The following is a 22,607-nucleotide window of genomic DNA, read 5'->3' on the forward strand; positions in this document are numbered from 1 at the left end:
AGCTGTGTATTCCACAGGTTCATGGTACATTGTCTCTGAAGAGTAGTTTCAAGCATGCTTTAGTATTAATGAAAGTACCTGGTTGATCATATATATAATTCTACCGCCCTTTTTACACAGTACTGTTGCGATCTATTTTAGTGTAAACTTATTGCTGATACCCTGGACGTTCTCAGTAAGTTTTTCTCAGCGGCTATCTATTCTCTGCACTTTGTGCATGAGTGTCACTAAAATTGCTGATTCAAGTCGACCTTACCACTCTGCAGTAGTGTATCTGACTGCACCTCTGGCGTGGCTCTCCACAGGACGATACATGTCAGAGAGAGAGAGAAAGAAGAAGAAGGAGACAGAGAGAACGTTAACGCTGAGCTGACGGAGGAACTGAAAAAGCTTTGATCGAATTTTATGAATCAACAATCCAATGTTACACTTAAGGAATTACGAGAAAGACGGAAACAATTTGAACAGTTCTCGCATATCCGACCGGGTAGTGTAGTAATATCTCCAATGAACCTATGAACTGGCACAACACCTGACGGGTCTCCTTAGTCCATTTGTGGGAAAATGCGAACACCACATCCGCAATTCCATCCACTTTGTGCAACGTATACAAGAACGTCGGCTCCAGGATAGCGACTTGTTAGTGAGCTTCGACGTAGTGTCACTCTTCACTAGAGTACCACTGAAAGACAGAATCCTGGGGAAACACAATGTGAAATGTGTATTCCGACCCCCTGCAAAAACCTTGACTCTACTGGGTTCAGTGAAAGATTACCTAGGCCTTCGAAAACCAGGCGTTCATCAAATTCCCTGTCAGTGCGGAAAATCATACATCGGGGAGACAGTCCGCACTGTAGAAGATAGGTGCCGCGAACACAAGCGCCGTACCGAATTACGCCAGGCCACTAAATCAGCCATGGCTGACCATTGTATAAAGACTGGCCATACTATGGACTATGAAAAAACAAAAATACTCTGTCAATCCTCCTACTTCTGGGACTGCGTTGCTAAAAAGGCCATCGAAATCCGACTACAGGACGATCTAATTAATAAAGACAGCAGCCCTCAACGTAGTCAGGCTTGGAACCCTGGAGAGAAAGATGCGGTCCCAGAGATCGAGGACCGCCCCCGACAGTGGCAGCAGGGAGACTGCAGACCCCAGTTCAGACCCAGGCGCCGCTTGCCCCACCACCTCCAGTAGTCGCCGCGCCGGCCACACCAAAGACACCAGGAGAAGAAGGGTGGAGGGGTTAACGGCTAGTATTTATAGGGCGCCGAGAGGAACAGCACAGTATTCGTCATGAACCACCTGAAGATGGCAGTGTGTACGTCTGCCGAAATATTGTGGAGAAATTACGACGCTACCCGGTCGGACACCCGAGAGCTGTTCAAATTGGAAATACGCTGGGAAAACTTCAGATCGCAAAGACGCAAACACTTGTCGTGCGACATATTACAGAAGACTTATGGTTACAATACCATTAAATTTAGGTTTCTGACTAACCTTTTCAACGAGACTGTATGGAAGCAAGTTCTTTTGCTGCACAGTAACAATGACTAGTTAATGGGAGGAAGGGACTTACCCTAGTCTGTTCACCCAGCCACAAAGCGAAACAGAGCGCGTGTTCTGCATGTACTCATGACTGGCAAAGAATTGCACTACTGTGTAACACAGACGTTAAACAGTGTTATAGTTTTGTAATTTGTTCATAGACTACCGTGGAATTACGTAAAGGTAGGAAATCCAATAAGTAGTTCCCACAAAACTCGCTATTTTTCGTAATATAAAAATTGGTGTAAGCTGAATTTTAAGAATATATGGATTTTGATGTAAAATAGGGTGTAGAAGATTTGGTAACTTTACAGGATGTAGAAGGTTTGGTAACTTTATCTTCAATACTTTCTGAGATTTTTAAACAAAGATGAATTTAGAACTACATGACGGAAAGACTTAGTAAATTACCATTTAGTTAAATGTAAACCAGAGTGTAGAAATTACAGCAGTATATTCTATGTAATAAACAATGAGGATATATCGAATTACCCTGCTTTTGATGGATTTTAGAAACGTACAGCGATGCCATAAAAGGCATTTCATCGGGTAAAACCCACTCAAACAGTAAGCATTCTATAAAAATGATCTGTAATCGAAAATACTGAATATTCTTTTTTCAAAAAGTTTCTCCTCGTGTAACGTGTGCTGTAGATATGGTATTCGGTTGCTAAGCTATACTGATTGTTGGTTTTCCACGTGTTCTGCAAGTGAATAGTGTCGTGAAACAAAACTTTAAATTTAATGAAATGTTGAATTTTAAATAATGAAAAGGAGTCTAATTAAGTGCCAAAAGAAACTAATTATGTCCTCAGTGAAAGTTATTTAACCGATATTCGATACTGAAGTACATTATGGAGGTTACGTGACTTAAAGTGCAATTTCTGATTTGAAATTTTCACAAAAACAAAATATTGTTCTGTTCTGAAGAAAAATAACTGATTGAGGTTACTTACACTGTTAAGTGTAAATTAATCTGCTTGATTAGCACAACAGCTCATAATTCTGACTACGAAGTGTTTCCTCGTCCGAATCCAGACTGAAATAAAAGTAACGTACCTCATGCTCTGCATGTTGTTTTGCCTCTGGTGTACTGAAGTTCTCGAAAGCAAGTAAAAATCGACGGACACAGCAGCCAGAGAAAAAATATACTACTCAGGAACATTTTTTTGCTTCCTGTGGCGTAAGGTGCAATGCATACACGACAAAATATTGAAAACTTTATTATAAACAATGAAGGACGGTGAAACTTTAAACAAAGTCTTAAACTCTGATTAAGACTGTCACGCGAAGAAGACACTAACAATTACGAAATTCTCTCGTTACAAAAATTACAGATATTCCAAGTAGCGGCGTTATTTGTGACTTAATGAAAACCAAGTGCTCAATTTAACACTAATCATCTGAGGGACAAATATTTCCTTCAATTAATGGTTCTAAGAAACAAAGATTTCATTCTTGCGCAAGCATTGGTTACCTGGAAATATTCCTCCAAAAGATCTTCTTCGTCAGTAGAATCAGTCAATATCTTTACAAACAGGTGTTTATCTCCATAATAAAGTATTCCAGGTAATTAGCCTCGGATTCACAAATACCAAATCTCCTTCTTTAAAAACCTAACTGATCACTACTGCATTTCAAATAACAATGTTCCTGCGCTGCACTACTGACGAGCGAGCAAGCGAACCACAGATAAACAGAATACAGAGTCAAGGTTGTTATACTCTACTCGTGCAGCACACTCGTACGTCCCTGTCCCGTTACAGTAAAGGCAAATTATTTACAACGGCAGAAAACATGAAAATCTTACAAAAGTTCCATTGATAATATCGTTAGAGCTATAATTGATAACTTAGGAAAGTAAAGTTTGAGTTTAATGTTCGTCTTGTATAAATTTACTAGAGGGAAACTTACAGAGACGCAACGATTGCAACTGAAAAGTTATTAATAATTTAGTTTGCGGAGAGGATCCTGTTTTGAGTAAGATCAAAGGGGCGCTAGCGTTTTAGTAGCGATCGTTTCGTTTCGCGGTCCTCTCCGGACGGAAAAAAATGACGCACCACGAAGAAACCACCCGAATGGGATGGAAATCGGTAAATGTGATGTATATGTACAGACAAACAACTGTTGACAATTTCAGAAAAATCGGATAATTTATTCAAAAGAAAGATCTTCACTAATTGAACGAGTCAATAACACAATGGTCCCCCTCTGGCCTTACGCAAGCAGTAATTCGGCTTCGCAATGGTTGACAGAGTTGCTGGATGTCCTCCCGAGGGATGTCGTGGCTAATTTTATCCAACTGGCGAGTTAGGCAGTCGAAATCCTGAACGTTCTGGAGAGCCCTGCCCATAATGCTAGAGACGTTCTCTGCTGTGGAAAGATCTGGCGATTTGCTGGCCATGGTAGGGTTTGGCAAGCACAAAGACAAGCAATACAAACTCTCACCGTGTGCAGGTGGGCACTATCTTGCTGAAACGTAAACCAAGGGTGGTTTGTCATGAAAGGAAACAAACGGGGTGCAGAATATCCTCGACGTAACGCTGTGCTGTATGGGTGTCGCGGATCACAACCAAAGAGGTCCCTCTACGAAATAAAATGGCGCCCCAAACTACCACTCCGGATTGTCGGGTAATATGGAGGGCAACAGTGAAGTTGTCATCCCACTGCTCCAGGAAGACTCCAGAGTCAACTCTGTTGGTCATCGGGTCTCAGTTCGCAGTGGGGCTCATCAACGAACAGAATTCTAGTCCAATCAATGAGATTCCAGGCCGAACACATGTCTGGAGACACCCCACTAAACTCTGATCATGAGCACATTAATAAAATGTAATTGTCGTTAATACTACTATGATTGTTACAATGGTTGTTACGTTGTTGTGTAGAAGTGATTGTATGACAAATCATTCTGGTAAGAACTTGCGCGGTGATATTTTCCATCACTCGTAATAAAATTTAGACTTCAGCCTAAAGCTTCTCGTTACTTTTCGAGCTTTTCTCCGATCTGTAAATGGTAGGCAAACAGACCCAAGCTCAGAGAATGGGATTTTCACTCTGCAGCGGAGTGTGCGCTGACATGAAACTGCCTGGCAAATTAAAACTGTGTGCCGGACCGAGACTCGAACTCGGGACCTTTGCCTTTCACGGGCAAGTGCTCTACCAACTGAGCTACCCAAGCACGACTCACACTCCGTCCTCACAGCTTTTACTTCTGCCAGTACCTCGCCTCCTACCTTCCAAACTTTACAGAGGCTCTCCTGCGAACCTTGCAGAACTAACACTCCTAAAAGAAGGGATATTGTGGAGACATGGCTTAGCCACAGCCTGGGGGATGTTCCCAGAATAAGATTTTCACTCTGCTGCGGAGTGTGCGCTGATATGAAACTTCCTGGTAGAGCACTTGCCCGCGAAAGGCAAAGGTCCCGAGTTCGAGTCTCGGTCCGGCACACAGTTTTAATCTGCCGGGAAGTTTCATATCAGCGCACACTCCGCCGCCGAGTGAAAAGCTCATTCTGGAAACATCCCCCAGGCTGTGGCTAAGCCATGTCTCCGTAATATCCTTTTTTTCAGGAGTGTTAGTTCTGCAAGGTTCGCAGGAGAGCTTCTGTAAAGTTTGGAAGGTAGGTGAGGTACTGGCAGAAGTAAAAGCTGTGAGGACGGGGTGTAAGTCGTGCTTGGGTAGCTCAGTTGGTAGAGCACTTGACCACGAAAGGCCGAGGTCCCGAGTTCGAGTCCCGATCCGGCACACAGTTTTAATCTGCCAGGAAGTTTCAGACCCAAGCTCATAAACAGACTGATCACTGGCTTCAGAAATGGAAACGGAAAATAATTCTTTCTTGAAAATCAATTATTAGCCATCCGGAAATAGACTGCTACTCGATTTAAACAGAATACAACATACACAATTTAGTACTGTACATTAAGTGCCCACACCGTTAGAAATAATGAATGGGGATAAGTCAGTGATAGGAACAGAATACTCCAAAATTCTCAGGTGTTTATATAGGTAAGGACCTGTACTGGTTGTCATACGTTATATATCCTCTTAAGTGTTTAAGTTCTGCAACATTCGCGTTTCGGATAATTTCAGACTTTGGTGATGAAAACATCAAGAAGGCTTTTTTCGTATTTTCATTCACTAATGTCTTATGGCATCATACTCTGGCCAATTTCGGCACCGAGAAATATAGTGTGACCATACTACTCCCACATGAAGCTTTTGTCAGTAATCAGTCGCCAATAGAAAATAATAGTAACATTCACAAATGTGATAATGGAAAACTTAGTGTGACGCAGAAAGATGCGAAGTTTTTTGCTGTAGAAAACTTTTACCCCCAAAGTTATCTTCAAACACAAACTGTAACCATATTTGCTACAGAAGTGCTATTCCTTAGAAAACTCCTGAATGTCCTATAGTATTGTGTGTGTGTGTGTGTGTGTGTGTGTGTGTGTGTGTGTGTGTGTGTCTGTGTATGTGTGTGTTTTGGAGCCAGAGACAATTAACACTTTGCCATCCGCACGTCTCGTACAAATTTATTCGCTTGGCGCCGGCAGCACTAGTTCGGATTACTTGGCTTGTCGCCGGTCCCTTGTCACCTTTCCGTTAATGGCAAGCTTCAAACAAATTGACTTTTGCGCGCTTTAATTTTCCGAAAATCCTCTGTTTTGCCGTATCGTTCCACAAACTCGAATTTTCTTTTCAAGTAACTTCTCTGAAAGTTCTACACTGTTATAATAATTATCTATACAGAGTCGATGCCACTTTCCATCAGAAGGTGTCAATAGTTCCATCACTGTTTTTGCTAAAGGAATATATCTTGAATGAGGAAATGTATCCCGTACTCGAATATCACGGTATCCGAATGAGTATACCGTACTTCGCAATTTTCGACTGATTGTAAACTTTAAAATTTAACCGTCCACGTCACGGTATCATTCCGTCATCAGTTGAGATGTTTTGACTTAGATTAAACGTCTCTTTAAACGTTTTGGAAAAATATTCAATTATGAATTGCACTTTGACAAGCTGGTCGGCTTTATCCGGTTTATTGTTGCTGTCGTAAAAATGTAAAAATGATAATATTTGTCTGAATCGGTTGCGGGATATCGTTTTGCGAAATATCGGTGTGTCTATCAGCGGATTCGTTGACCAATAATCTTCGATGCTTGCTTTTTTTTACAGTTCCCAAAAGGATAGAGAGTCCAAACCATTTTCTAAGTTCGGATCCTGTAACGCCGACAAATTTGGCATTTTTAAATCCAGTTTCCTTCTATTGCAATTTTGACTGTAGTACTTGTTGGTTTCGTTGCTAATATGTTCAAATAGATTGTTCCCAATACAGAATTCTACTATATCCTCGACGCTCTGTGTATAATTGACAAATACACTACTGCCATTAAAATTGCTACACCAAGAGGAAATGCAGACGATAAACGGGTATTCATTGGACAAATATATTATACTAGAACTGACATGTGATCACATTTTCACGCAATTTGAGTTCATAGATCCTGAGAAATTAGCACCCAGAACAACCACCTCTGGCCGTAATAACGTCCTTGATATGCCTGGGCATTGAATCAAACAGAGCCTGGATGGTGTGTACATGTACAGCTGCCCATGCAGCTTCAACACGATAGCGCAGTTCATCAAGAGTAGTGACTGGCTTATTGTGATGAGCCAGTTGCTCGGCCACCATTGACCAGACGTTCTCAGTTGGTGAGAGATATGGAGAATTTGGTGGACAGGGCAGCAGTCAAACATTTTCTGTATCCAGAAAGGCCCGTACACGACCTGCAACATGCGGTTGTGCATTGTCCTGCTGTAATGTAGGGTTTCGCAAGGATCGAATGAAAGGTAGAGCCAAGGGTCGTAACACATCTGAAATGTAACGTCCACTGTTCAAAGTGCCGTCAATGCGAACAAGAAATGACCGAGACGTATAACAAAAGGCACCCCATACCATTATGCCGGGTGATACGCCAGTATGGCGATGACGAATACACGCTTCCAGTGTGCGTTCACCGCGATGTCGCCAAACACACATCCGGCCATCATGACGCTGTAAACAGAACCTGGACTCATCCGAAAAAATGACGTTTTGTCATTCGTGCACCCAGGTTCGTCGTTGAGTACAGCATCGCAGGCGCTCCTGTCTGTGTTGCAGCGTCAAGGGTAACCGCAGCCATGGTCTCCGAGCTGATAGTCCATGCTGCTACAAATGTCGTGGAACTGTTCGTGCCGGCTGGTGTGGCCGTGCGGTTCTAGGCGCTACCGTCTGGAACCGCGTGACCGCTACGGTCGCAGATTATAATCCTGCCTCGGGCGTGGATGTGTGTGATTTCCTTAGGTTAGTTAGGTTTAAGTAGTTCTAAGTTCTAGCGGACTGATGACCACAGCAGTTAAGTCCCATAGTGCTCAGAGCCATTTGAACCTTTTTTTTTTTTTTTGAACAGTTCGTGCAGATGGTTGTTGTCTTGCAAACGTCCCCATCTGTTTACTCAGTGATCGAGGCGTGGCTGCACGATCCGTTCCAGCCATGCGGATAAGATGCCTGTGATCTCGACTGATGGTGATACGAGGCTGTTGGGATCCAACGCGTCGTTCCGTATTATCCTCCTGAACCCACCGATTCCATATTCTGCTAACAGTCATTGGATCTCGACCAACGCGAGCAGCAATGTCGCGATACGATAAACCACAATCGCGTTAGGCTACAATCCGACCTTTGGTTGAAATGGCTCTGAGCACTATGGGACTCAACTGCTGTGGTCATAAGTCCCCTAGAACTTAGAACTACTTAAACCTAACTAACCTAAGGACAGCACACAACACCCAGCCATCACGAGGCAGAGAAAATCCCTGACCCCGCCGGGAATCGAACCCGGGAACCCGGGCGTGGGAAGCGAGAACGCTACCGCACGACCACGAGATGCGGGCAATCCGACCTTTATCAAAGTCGGAAACGTGATGGTACGCATTTGTCCTCCTTACACGAGGCATCGCAACAACGTTTCACCAGGCGAAGCGGGTCAACTGCTGTTTGTGTATGAAAAATCGGTTGGTAACTTTCGTCATGTCAGCACGTTGTAGGTGTCGCCACCGGCGCCAACCTTGTGTGAATGCTCTGAAAAGTTAATCATTTGATATAACAACATCTTCTTCCTGTCGGTTAAATTTCGCGTCTGTAGCACGTCATCTTCGTGGTGTAGCAATTTTAATTGCCAGTAGTGTATGTGTGGACCCGGGGATCCTTCACATTTGTTATTGGTCCTCGGTAAATCAAAGTCTGGCCACTGTGCACTGTCTTCCTCGTTTGATTCAGCCGAACCAGTTGGCAACGGTAGCGTTCGCCGAATTCTTTTTGGACGTTATTTCGCTATCTCTCTAGGATTCTGCTTCATTTTCATTTTTTTATATCCAGTGACTTCTTCCCAATCGGCCAAGTCGTCCGGAACGTCAGACAAGACGCTCGTGCATTCATCGTAAATAATCCTACTGTCTCTTTCGTCCACCATGATGAAAGAGCACAAGTACTTAAAAACAAAAAACTTGTTGACATGTGTAACTTACTGTTACCTAAACAAAACACAACAGAATGCAAAAGATACTAACGTGCTGTCGCCGGCCACTGCGTGATACTGTGCTCACGACACCACTCGTGTGTCGCCGGCCACTGATCTATACTATGCACACGACACCACTGTGGCGTCGCCGGCCGTTGACCGCTATTTCGCGCACGACACCGCTGTGGTGTCGCCGTACGGCATAGTGTTAAGAATATTTTATGTATGAAAAAAAAAAAAGATATGGAAATAGTTCTCCCAACATCGGAAGCCGCATAAATTCCACGGCTGTACCTGTGTCGTCGGGCCGTTTGGAAACACCTTATCTTCGGGTACGACGTCAAACTGTCCTTTTTTTCCTACACTGACCACCAAGCTCATAGTTTTGAAATACCCCACCAACATCAATCAATTTTGAAAAAATGAAAACTTTTGTTACAAAGCAAATTAAAAAAAGCTTTTCCCTGTAAAGTAAAGCTAGTTTCTAAAATACCATTTTTGGAAAATAAAATGTACGCAGAGTGCTGTCAGAGTATTTACAACATACCCAATTAAAATATCTGATGATCCCAAAGGGCTTGACGGCTTAGGTACAGTCATAGGACGTATGCAGCTTTCGTTGTTGGAAAAACTTTGTGAGAACTTTTTCAGATCTAGTTAAGTTGAATGATTATGATGTTTATCTCCACTAGAGAGGCACTGTAATGAAGTTGAAGTCACTAGTACATAATTAATTCTCTTCGTCAAGGTTTGACAATGTATTGAAATATGTCTCATACAAAACAGTATATATATAGGAGCACCAGCGACAATCTCAAATCCTCCTGAATTTTGTTTTATGTTGTGTTGTCCATCGTGTATATCATGTGAGGAAATAACATTCACTTCATGTGCTTCGTGTAAAAAGACTATGTTTTAGCATTTATTTATAGATTATCATTATTGTAATGTTTTCGTATCATGATGGTGAGTTAATTATTGTTTTCAATGAACAAAATACACGTATGTGAAACAGTAAGCAAAAAAACAAAAACAAATAACTGAATATAAAGCAAAAAATAACAATTTAAAATATATAACAAATATAAGTAAAATAAATAATTTTAATAATAATAATATCTTTTTGGCTACTTTAATCAGGCATGTTGAGAACAATCTGATAGCACACTATGTACAGCTTATTTTCCAAAAATGGTGCTCCAGAAACAAACTGTATTACACCCTAACTTAGTGATCGTTTCTTCGCTCGCGTAGACTGTATGGTTTGCACAGCTTTATTTTGTTTCCCTTTAATCGATTTGTTTGTTTTTCACATACACCAACACCTTCTAAGCTTCTCGAGCTAATTAAAGACATAGAAGTATGCTCTTTTCCGAAATTGTTTCTGACCAGAAAGCGGTTCTGGTAGCTGGAGACCAAGATTTTTTGTTAATAGTGCGTTTTGAGTGATGGTGGCGGTATTTTCATAGGAACTTTTATTACATAACACATATTTCTTTATATCTAACCGATAAGTGAAACATAAACTTTCACATACATATGTTTAAAAATTTTTCGATGCAACGAAATGTTTTCTTAAAAATTTTCATCCTCTATTTGACCCCCATGGGGGTTGAATTTACAAAAACGGTAATGCACGTATTTTTTTATCCATATCCGAGAATCCAAGTACAATTCTGTTATAGATTTACCTTTGAAAATGTTTCCATAGTGAATTTCCAAATACACTGAAACAGACTTTTTTTTTAAATTTGCAACTGAGAAGTCAAATACTGATTTAGATAGACGTGCTTTAATAGTTTGTTCTTTAATTATGATTTATATTTTAAAAAAACTTCCATCAATTATTTCACTCACTTAGTATTGAATTTCCAAATAAGTTGAAGCATGTATTTTTTAATTTCTCGTAAAGAGTCCAAATACCAACTTTCGTAGCTCTAACTTCAAAAATGCCTTAATAACGAGATATTTTCAAAACGCTTTTTATCCCCTATTTCTCCCCCTCCGGAGTGGAATTTACAACGACTCCTTCTTAAAAGATGTCTAAAGTATGAGATATACATCCTTTCCAATTTTCAAGTTTCTAGCCTTACTGTTTGAGCTGGGCGATGATGAGTCATTGAGTGAGTTATAGTTATTATGTTGTAACAAAAGTTTGTTTTCTCCAAATTAATCAGAGGTGGTAAGGTATTTTACAAAACTAGAAATTATTACAAAATATACATTTTTCAAGGACATTAGTTACATATCAGTTTTCATATGAAAAACATTTTTTTATATATCATCGTTAAGAAGATATTCGCTGTAAACCTAAAATGCCAAATTACGTTTCAGGGTGTGGTTTACCACTTAAAAGTGAAGCTAGCCATAAGAGCCTCCCCTGTGTAGCACTTTTTTTTTTCATTTGGCTGTATTTGAGGGGCTTCTAGTATTTAATGAGGTTACCACTTCGCTGAGCTGTTGGTATTAAGATTCGAACATTTACTGTTCTTAACTGGATCTTTTAGAATAACGTACTCTACCGAGAGGAGTCAGATTTATTCAGAAAAATCACACGATGAGAAAAAGTAACGCTCTTTATAACACACCAAGCTGCCTCGTTTTCTCGCAGCTACACACGTTTGCAAAGTACTCTGAGAAAGTGTAACTTAGTTTATTACTTACGTTATTTACAGTGCAGTAAGTGAAAACAACCTCGAGTGGCACTTTACGTGGACGCCGCTGTCACAAAAAAGCAGCAGTGTGTCCTTGTAGGAAGCTGGGCAGTTCTTGTCCCTTGCGGTAAGACGATGCTCCTGGAGCAAGCTCGCTGACCGGTTCTGCAATTTCCGCCAAACGACACGCGGTGTTACGCAGAGGGCGGCCCAGTTCACATCAGTGGCCACTGCGGCACCGTTATGGTTAATGCACCTGCCTACAGGGTAATTACACCGGCAGCGTGGTCTTCCTGGGCGGCCAGAGTTCTCTTGTTTCACCGAGCACGCAGTGTCTCCGATTAAAAATGAAATACGCCTTCCTTCCAGGTAGTACAAGAAGCGCACTTTTCCGTGCAGCGACGAGCACAGGACAAGCGCTTTTTTTTAAATTATAGTGCCAAGTAGAACACGAGATAGCGTTACAGGCGTATAGTGATCAGCAGGATGGAACTCAGTATCGGGCGTTCCTCTGGACATTGTTACAGGAAAGTTACTACCATGACGTTATAGAGTATGACGCAATACCATGACGTTATAGAGTATGACGGAAACTTCCTGACTGTTGAAAACTGTTGCTGCATTTGATTGTGGTCTCACTGGAGAGCTGTTGAGAAGTTCATGCATATTTACGTAAACTTGATTAATTTGGTACATTCCTGTACACACGGTTAACTCTTGGTAGCTTAAAAATCTGTGGAACACGGTAATATTGAAACGTCCCCTTAGAACAATTGTACATGACTGTGCTTAAACTGACACACAATATTTTTAGCGCAACGCAATCTGACTTTCAAAAATCTCTACAAAAGAATGGCCCTGACTAACATTAACCTATACGTTTCACAAATCACTTACCTCACCAAAAATCTTCCTTACTCGAACTACTGCAATACAGCGAGCGCCACTACTGGCAGCTAAATAAAAGATTCAAACTACAGAAGGCACTAACTACTGATTGGGATAGTTAGCAAATGAAAGATTTTAATAGAGAACAAACAATGTATTTACCTTAATATCATCAAAAGTCATAATATATGTAATTTCAAAACTCCGCCATTTCCTTCCACACATCCACCACTGCTGGCGGCTCACCTCTAACTGCCGCTGCCAAACACTACAATGGCAGACAACAATGCAAACTAGCCACAGACTGCACTCAGCACAGCCAGTGATTTTCATACAGAGCGCTACGTAACGTTGCCAATAAGAAAACATAAACAGCCTACTTACATAGCCCCCATGCTCCCCACAAAAAATTTTACAAATTGTTTTGGGCACTGGGCAATACATATTCGTTAAAATTTTTCATAATCGTAATTACAATAACAAAGAAAGCAAATGCACACACTTATAGATACAATGTTGGTCAAAAGCTAAAATTTTCTCACAGTCCATAAAGATAGTCCTGATCATTCATCATAATAGTAATTACAGTTTTTTTTCACAAAGTCTCATTAGTAAAAGAAATTGCACACAGAAGTAGTGGATTTCCATGCAGTCTTGAAGAAGTAGTGTTGTCCTTCCAACAGAAAGACAGTGCTGACTCTTGACATACTGATAGGTAACGGGCCACAACAGAGCAAACTCACAGCAGAGTCATTCGACGTTTTGAAGAAGATTGGTAGGTAGATCATCACAGAGCAGACCCACTGTAGTCCTGGTAGAGATTGTGGTGTTGGTGCCCCATCAAAGATGCAGACCCATGGATGTGAACAGCGCGTAGCGTTGCGCAGTTAGAGGTTAGCCGCCAGCAGTGGTGGATGTGAGGAGAGAGATGGCGGAGTTTTGAAATTACATATATTATGACTTTTGATGATATTAAGGTAAATACATTGTTTGTTCTCTATTAAAATCTTTCATTTGCTAACTATGCCTATCAGTAGTTAGTCCCTTCCGTAGTTTGAATCTTTTATTTAGCTGGCAGTAGTAGCGCTCGCTGTATTGCAGTAGTTCCAGTAACGAAGATTTTTGTGAGGTAAGTGATTTGTGAAAGGTATAGGTTAATGTTAGTCAGGGCCATTCTTTTGTAGGGATTATTGGAAGTCAGATTGCGTTGCGCTAAAAATATTGTGTGTCAGGTTAAGCACAGTCTGTCAGGTTAAGCACAGTCTGTCAGGTTAAGCACAGTCTTGTATAAATTTTTCAAAGGGGACGTTTTAATATATTATGAATCAATAGATCAATAGATTACATATTAAAATTTTTTGTAAGTTCATTCAGTAAAATTAAAAATAAAAACTCCAGAAATATTTTTTTTATGCTTAGAACGCATTTGTACATAACAAGTGAAAATGAAATGCGTTCGCCGGCCGGTGTGGCCGTGCGGTTCTAGGGCTTCAGTCTGGAACCGCGTGACCGCTACAGTCGCAGGTTCGAATCCTGCCTCGGGCATAGATGTGTGTGATGACCTTAGGGTAGTTAGGTTTAAGTAGTTCTAAGTTCTAGGGGACTGATGACCACAGATGTTAAGTCCCATAGTGCTCAGAGCCATTTGAACCATTTTTTTTTTTATCTTGAGGTGCGTTCAGTGAGTAATGCAACTTTTTTTTAAGCACATTCATTTTATTCAGGATTCCAACACACCATGTTTATCCTCAAACTGTTTCTCAACATAATCTCCGTTCAATGCGAAGGCCTGAGGCCACCTTACCGGGAGGGCCTGTATGCCTACATGTTACCACTCCACTTGTCGATGTTGGAGACAACGTGTTACTGTATCAACAACCTCCCCGTCATCAACGTACCACTTCCTGTGCGGTGCATTCTTCATTGACCCAAACTCTTTGCTCCTAATGGCCCCTGTTAGGAGACAAGGAACCCAGCGGGCAAACACCTTTGACTACCCCAACTGGAGGACGAGTTTGTCAGCAGTACCAACACACACGTCCAGTTGGACAGCGAGGTGTTTGATTGTAAGCCGGCCGGAGTGGCTGAGCGGTTCTAGGCGCTACATTCTGGCACTGCGCGACCGTTACGGTCTCAGGTTCGAATCCTGCCTCGGGCATGGATGTGTGTGATGTCCTAAGGTTAGTTAGGTTTAAGTAGTTCTAGGGGACTGGTGACCTCAGCAATTAAGTCCCATAGTGCTGAGAGCCATTTGAATTTTTTTTTATTGTGATCTGTCGTTTACCTCGTATGAGAGTGTCCGCACGCTCCAGAATTACAGGAATGACAGTTTTGTGCGGTAGGCCAGCACTCGGCAGATCCGGCAGGTTTGCGCAACCTTGTTGCGATGATGACAGACGACTCAGTGCTTTTGTTCGCTGCCAGGCTGCCGTAGGCATTCATTAAGTGCCTATGAATATCTGCGATTCTCTGATTTTCCTCCGAAGGGAACTCAGTGACAGCTCTCTGCTTGGAAAGTACCTCCGTTACACGAGCCATTTTGGAGGCTACATATAACGCAGTTACCTATCGGAACTTCATGAAAACATAGCGGGTGAAGCGGAAAACTTCCAAGACGACCCACAACAAATTCCGCATTTTTCATCCGAAACTGGCCGAGGGAAAAAATGTGTGGCATTACTTACCGATCACCCCTCGTAACATGACCAGCTAGTGTCGGTTGTAAGTAATAATCATCTTCACAGCTTAAACAAGCAAAACCACAGAAAAATATCTTAGAAAAACCTCTCAAAAATTGATATAGAGGACAAAAATATTTGAAAAAGGTACAAAAGTCAAAGGTATATCCCACTATTCTGGTAAAAAATGACAACACTGTAGTTGAAAACCATGATATAAAAAATTTAACCTGCATCACAGTTGACTTTGCCGGCCGCTGTGACCGACCGGTTCTAAGCGGTTCAGTCTGGAAGCGCGCGACCGCTACGGTCTCAGGTTCGAATCCTGCCTCGGACATGGATGTTTGTGATGTCCTTACGTTAGTTAGGTTTACGTTGTTCTAAATTCCAGGGCACTGATGACCTCAGATGTTAAGTCCCATAGTGCTCAGAGCCATTTGAACCATTTAAATCACAGTTGACTTTAGAGTGTTGGTAAACAAAAAATTTTATGCCTTTAATGTAACCTACTACGCATATACAAAATGCTGGTTGAACACGAACTGGATGAGCCCGTCGCCATGCTAAGTGTGTTCACGTGGAAAGCAACTTGAATAAGAAAAAACGGCAAGGCTCTACGCTCACAGAAATACGCAAGAACAAACAAATATCTTACCAAGAAAAACTTTATTTGCCATATTAGATAACCTTAAAACAATTAAAAATAAGTGAAACCGTGAAGAAGACAATATTGCAAAATGAAACCATATTCTTACAAGTCGCGGTTTGGACAAACCGGATGTAACAGTAAAAATCACATCAATCATTAACTTCCAACGGTATGACATGTAAGTCCAGCGAAAAAGGTTTTTACGCAAAGGCAAAAAATTGAGAAAGTTTCAACACTTGTAGGAAATGAGTCAACCAATTTCAAAATTAAACCTTACATTACAAGCAGTAATGAAACTCAGAGGAAGAACAAGTCTTGGTATATCAAATAGCATCCAAAAAGATAATATAAAATGGTAACCATTACATCACGTAAGCAGTCAGTAAGGAAATACACCGTTAATATGTCCGAACTGACTTCATTAACCCCATTCGAAGTCCAGAGGTTACTGACCTGTGCATACATTCTCTCAGGCTTGTCAGAAGTGGTGGTGATGGTGATGATGATGTCCCATATTCCGAGGAGCATAGGGGACGATGCGGGAGACCCGCACCACCGTACTACGCAGAGTCCTAGTGGAGGTGGTTTGCCATTGCCTTCCTCCGATCGTAATGGGGATGAATGATTGTGGTGATGCAGATGACACAACAACACCCAGTCGTCTCGAGGCAGGAAAAACCCCTGACCTCGTGGGGAATCGAACCCGGGACCCCGTGCGCGGGAAGCGAGAAGCGAGAACGCTCCCGTAAGACCACGAGCTGCGGACGCTTTTATATGTAATGAATACACAGTAAGAATGACGCATCACTAAGGAATTGTCCGAATGGAACCAAAATTGGTAGATGTGATGTGCATGTACAGACAAAGAAACGATTAAAATTTGAAAAAACTAGGATGAGTTATTCAACAGAAAGAGCTTCCCAAATTTAGCTCGTCAGTAAGGCTACGGTCCACCTCTGGCCCTTATGCAAGCTGTTATTCGGCTAGGCATTGACTGAAAGAGTTGCTGGATGACCTCTTGAGGGATATCGTGCCAGATTCTATCCAACTGGCACGTTAGATCGTCAACATCCGGAGCAGGTTGGGGGTCCCTACCCTTAATCCTCCCAATGTTCTCGATTGGTGAGAGATCTGCTGATCTCGCTGGCGAAGATAGGATTTGGCAAGCACGAAGACGAGATGTAGAAACGCTCAACTTGTGCGGAAGGGCATTCTCTTGCTGAAATGTGAGCCAAGGACTGCTTGCCTATAAGGGCAACATAACGTGGCGTAGAATAACGTCAAGTACCGCTGCGCTGCTAGAGCACCACGGATGACAACCAAATGGGTCTTGCTGTGAAAGGAAATGGTAACCCAGACCATCACACTTGGGTGTCAGGCCGAATGGCGGATGACGGTTTCGTATCTAACAGTTGTCTGCGGCAGCTCCAGACACGTCTTTGCATGTTATATGGGTCCACAGTCACACTGACTGGAGAAGAATGAGTGATGAGTCCAGCTTCCAATTTAGCCTCTGTGACCAGCGAATACGTGTCTGGATACACCCTGAACAGCTGTGGGATACAAACCTGATAGAAATCCGCCATACCGCCTGACAACCAGAAATGATGGTCTGGAGGGCCACTTCATTTCACAGAATGACTGCTGTGGTTGTCATACGTGGGACTTACAGCTGTAACGTATATGCAATCGGGCGGAAGATAGTAAATTGGAAATTTGTCGTAAGTTCAATGGGACCAAACTGCTGAGGTCATCGGTCCCTAGCCTTACACACTACTTAATCTAACTTAAGCTAACTTACGCTAAGGACAACACACACACACACACACACCCATGCCCGAGGGAGGACTCGAACGTCCGACGAAGGGAGCCGCGCGAACTACAGCTAATATTGCCTACGTTCGTCTGTGAAACTGGACTCGATAAGCAACGTGAGCTATCAGTAAACGGTATCTAACATGCATAACACTGTGTGAGTGTTGTATGACTGTCAGTTTCACTGTCATTTAGGCCCTCAACCGATTGTTACACGAAAAACTTAAAACTAACATTTGGATAAGCTATCTGACTGCGTTTTTGAACAAGAATTTACAACTGATGCAGAATCCGACTTGCGCAACGGCATTTACTAGACTGTAGTACATAACATGTTCTGGCCCTATGTTTTGTACTCACCTCTTTAGATAACTGCCTTTTTCCATGTGACTTACAGCAATGCGCAGCAGCATGCAGCAGCAGCGGCTAAAGTTTATTTATTAGAATGAATTTAATAAAGACGAGTTTCCTTGCATCCTGTTAACTACTAAATAACTTTTGAGAAGGAATTTCATTAATTAAGTGTATTTAAAACTTCACATTCATCATGAACAAGTATTAATACTGACAATGACAAATGACATACGTGTGAATAACGGCTGAGTGCCAGATTAACAAATTATTTCAATTTCAGTTCTACCTTGGCCAGCTAGCTCGCCGGATCTCTTCCCACTTGACAGCGTTTGGAGCATTATGAGCAGAGCACTTCTAACTTTCTGGACTTCGGCAAACTACCGTGCCAATAGGACAGAATTTGGCGTGATATCCCTCCGGACATTTAGTAGCCACAGCATGTTATCTAGACGTGGGGAATAATAATTATTATTTGTAAGATAAGGAGGCTCCTCTCACTGACAAGCAAAACATGGGATTATTGCAAACTCGGACTAACAATCATGAGCCTAACACTGCAATTGCTTTGGCGCTGTGCTTGCGAATTTTCCCTTGAATTCCATCTTCAAGAGTAGTTAACCCATCTAAATCTCTCCTGGCTATATAAATGAAATCAGGCCTTGAGTGTGGTTAAGATCTGCCATCACCGACGTGAGGGCAGCGTGACACGTCTTCTGTCTCCGAGCTCTCGACCGACACTACTCTTCCACCCTCACAGACATACCTCGTCTCATAACAATGCTTATAATCACGTTCCCATGTTTCGCCCTCAGATTTTTACTATCGGTATCTGAGTGCTTACACAATGCAAAGAATAACGTTATGTTGGATATATTGTTTTATGTAATGGAGAGTTCTGACACACTCCTTAGCTGCATAGTGGTACATCAGCGATATTTTGCACCCTGTTTTGTTGCCTTTCGTGACAAGCCACGATAGGCTTACATTTCAATAGGATAAGGCATGCCAGAAATTTGCCACAGTTTCTACTGCTTGTGTTCGTGCTTGCGCAACCCTACCTTGGCCAGCTAGCTCGCCGGATCTCTTCCCACTTGACAGCGTTTGGAGCATTACGAGCAGAGCACTTCTGACTCTCTGGACTTCGACAAACTACCGTGCCAATAGGACAGAATTTGGCTTGATATCCCTCCGGACATCGAGCAGTTCTAGCAGTCAGTGCCAAGCCGAACATCTGCTTGCATGAGAGCCACGGCAGACACAACTCGTTGCTCTATTTGTGAAGTTCTTTCTCTTGAATAACTCATCAAATTTATCTGAAACTGTCATCCTTTATTTATCTAAACATATACGCACATTTACTACTTTCTTCGCCGCGCGGGGTAGCCGTGCGGTCTTAGATGCATCGACACAGTTCGCGCGGCTCCCTTCGTCGGACGTTCGAGTCCTCCCTCGGGCATGGGTGTGTGTGTGTGTTGTCCTTAGCGTAAGTTAGCTTAAGTTAGATTAAGTAGTGTGTAAGGCTAGGGACCGATGATCTCAGCAGTATGGTCCCATAGAACTTACGACAAATTTCCAATTTACTATCTTCCGTCCAATTCAGAAAATAGGTTCTTGGTGAGTCGTTCTTTATGTCTTATAGTGTGCTTGCAGTATTTCTTAACATGGGTACAAATTTGTGTGCGTAATAAAAGTAAGTTAAATCTTTTAATCAAAATATTATGGACAGTTAAGTATAAAAATAATGATCAGAAATGAAGTCAGTATTAGATACAAGAGATATTCCACACAGAAGTGAAACACCAACATGGTTGATTGCCATAAGGTAACAAGATTTATAATTATTACATTGTCTATATAACAAAGTCACATTATTACCCTGGGTGACAAAACGGCTGGCGGTGAAATGGCCTCTTGGGTCGTAAAAGCTATCATGTTTGCAGCTGTACGTACAAGCGCAGGTACATGGCGGCTGTACTGCCACCTAATACAAGGGCAGTAAATACTGCGGTCTGTCATCAAACTAGCCGAGAAGTCTATGGCAATTCATCAAATCGCTAAAAAAATGTTTTGGTTATGTTTTTACTGCTCATTTAAAACTCGGGGTCTTCGTCATACAAGAATATATATCCAGTCCCGGAAGCAAATCTAGCTTTCTTTCTTTTTATACGTAAGGCGAAACTTGTAAGCTATGGCCGATATCATGCAGCGTTTCTTTCCGTGACGATGTGCGTGCCAAAAGCTATTCCGTTTTTTAATTTTTAATAAAGTAAATAAAGACCGTTTTCTCCATTCCTGAGAATGTCAGGCGCTACTCTGTAATTTCATACTTCACATTTTGATATTCGCTGGTAAGTCAACTTATGATTATTATAAAATTTCCCTTCCTGGAACGGCGGCAATGCACCTAATAAGCACAGAAAGTTGCAATGATGTAAACGCACTTTCCCAAAAAAATGGCTCTGAGCACTATGGGACTTAACTGCTGTGGTCATCAGTCCCCTAGAACGTAGAACTACTTAAACCTAACTAACCTAAGGACATCACACACATCCAGGCCCGAGGCAGGATTCGAACCTGCGACCGTAGCGGTCGCGCGGTTTCAGACTGTAGCGCCTAGAACCACTCGGCAACTCCGGCCGGCGTACCTTTCCACCGTGTATTCTTTTCATACCTAAGCGTTTGTTTTTTCAAAGGGAATTTTGGTGCTCTCCTTCTTATACGTCCTAGAACATTCTTACCTAGCACACTTTCCGATATTTAAACTGATAGAAGTGCTATTTCTCTTCCAAGCAGTATTCGATGATGCAAGCTTACCCCAAAGTCATCCTTCCCGTGCACCGTTCGCGAATGGGCAAGAAAGAGGGAGAGATGTAGGGACCCGAAAAACCGACCGGTTAAAACCGATGTCTGTATTTTAGTTCTGAATGACCAGTACTTCTCGGTATTTGTTTGGTCTCTGTTGTAATAGGAGTGTTTCCTTAATTCTTTATTAATAATTGGAGAAAATATCGAAATATCAACTATCCATAGCGGCAGTGCCAATTATTTTTATTTTTAAATAAACCTTTTTTAAAAGAAAAATCAATTAATTTTATTGGGAAAATTCGCATTGCTTTGAAATCTTGCGTTATTCTAGAAAATAAGGAAACCGATCACTGATATTTTAAAAATAATGCCGACAGAAACGAGCAAAAAAGACATGGCATAAGAACTGGTAAGGCATTGCTGAGACAATAATGCACCTGTTACCATGCGGCGCGACTTATTGGGTTGAACACGAGTACATGCAGTGCGTAAGATTTACCTCAATTGGTTTACACTGATGAGCCTAAAGATTTTGACCACTTCCTTAATAGCTTGTTTGTCTGTCTTTAGAACGAAATATATCGATAATTCTGGGTATCAGGGATCCGACAGTTTGTTGGTAGGTTTGTGGAGGTATGTGGAATCAGATGATTGCGCACAGGTCGTGTAATTCGCGTAAAAAACGGTCAGCTGATACGCGTACGCGGTGATGCCACCCGACAGCGACCGAGATGGGATCCGTAGAATTTACATCAGGCAAATCTGGTCGCTGAGACATCAAAGTGATTTCACAACATTGCTCCTCAAACCACTATAGCATGGTTTTGGCTCCGAGATACGGACAACTGAAAGACGACGTTACCGTCGGGGAAAATATCAAGCATGAAGGGATGCATGTCTTCGATCACTACCATAGGTCCCATGCAAGCGCAGAAGAATGTCTGCCAAAGCATAAGACTGCTCACCACAACCGTGGAGAGCGGCACTTCTCGAGCTGCCTTTCACCTCGATGACGGCGTTTGTGGCGTGTAGCAAAATGCGAAGCTCCGTATTCAACAACGTCCGATGAACGGTGTTCCTCGAAACACTTGTGCGCGCTCCAGCGTTGTGCTTCTTTGCCAGAGATGCCGCAATCACCTCTATCCTACTCTGCAGAGAAAACAAGCCTTCCAGTCGCGGACGTCCAACAATTTAGCGCCTAGTGGTAGTTTCACTGTTCTTCTGCACCTTTCCGTAGATGCTGACGTCAGTAGTACTTGAACATTCGATCAGCTTCGCCGTTTTCGAGATACACTCACATAGTGCATATTGAAAAGTGTATTAAGCTTGCGCTCGAAAACATAAACGCACGAATATTTCGTCAGGCAGAACTACATAGCTCTGCAGCAAACGAATAACAAAAACAAAACTACGTCCAACTTAGAATGCTTGTAACTGCCATCTGAAACTGGATTTGTAAAGAAAAATCTGAAACCAGTCATGGTCTGAAGGTAATAAACCTTTTTAGACCATACATGTGGCTGGTAGCTGTTTTTTTATAAATTATAAACCTTAGATTGAAACTGTGTGCCGGACCGAGACTCGATCTCGGAACCTTTGCCTTTCGCCGGCAAGTGCTCTACCAACTGAGCTACCCAAGCAGGACT

At 42.1% G+C, this 22,607-nt stretch overlaps 1 non-coding gene across 1 annotated transcript; it reads right to left on the reverse strand.

Annotated features, from left to right (window-relative positions):
- Window positions 1-4,656: 4,656 nt before the first annotated feature.
- Window positions 4,657-4,731, reverse strand: Trnas-uga (transfer RNA serine (anticodon UGA)). The gene has a single exon. It is a non-coding gene; the product is annotated as a tRNA-Ser (tRNA).
- Between the last annotated feature and the right edge of the window lie 17,876 nt (window positions 4,732-22,607).

The sequence above is a fragment of the Schistocerca cancellata genome, chromosome 9, assembly GCF_023864275.1.
Source record: "Schistocerca cancellata isolate TAMUIC-IGC-003103 chromosome 9, iqSchCanc2.1, whole genome shotgun sequence".
Lineage (NCBI taxonomy): Eukaryota > Metazoa > Arthropoda > Insecta > Orthoptera > Acrididae > Schistocerca > Schistocerca cancellata.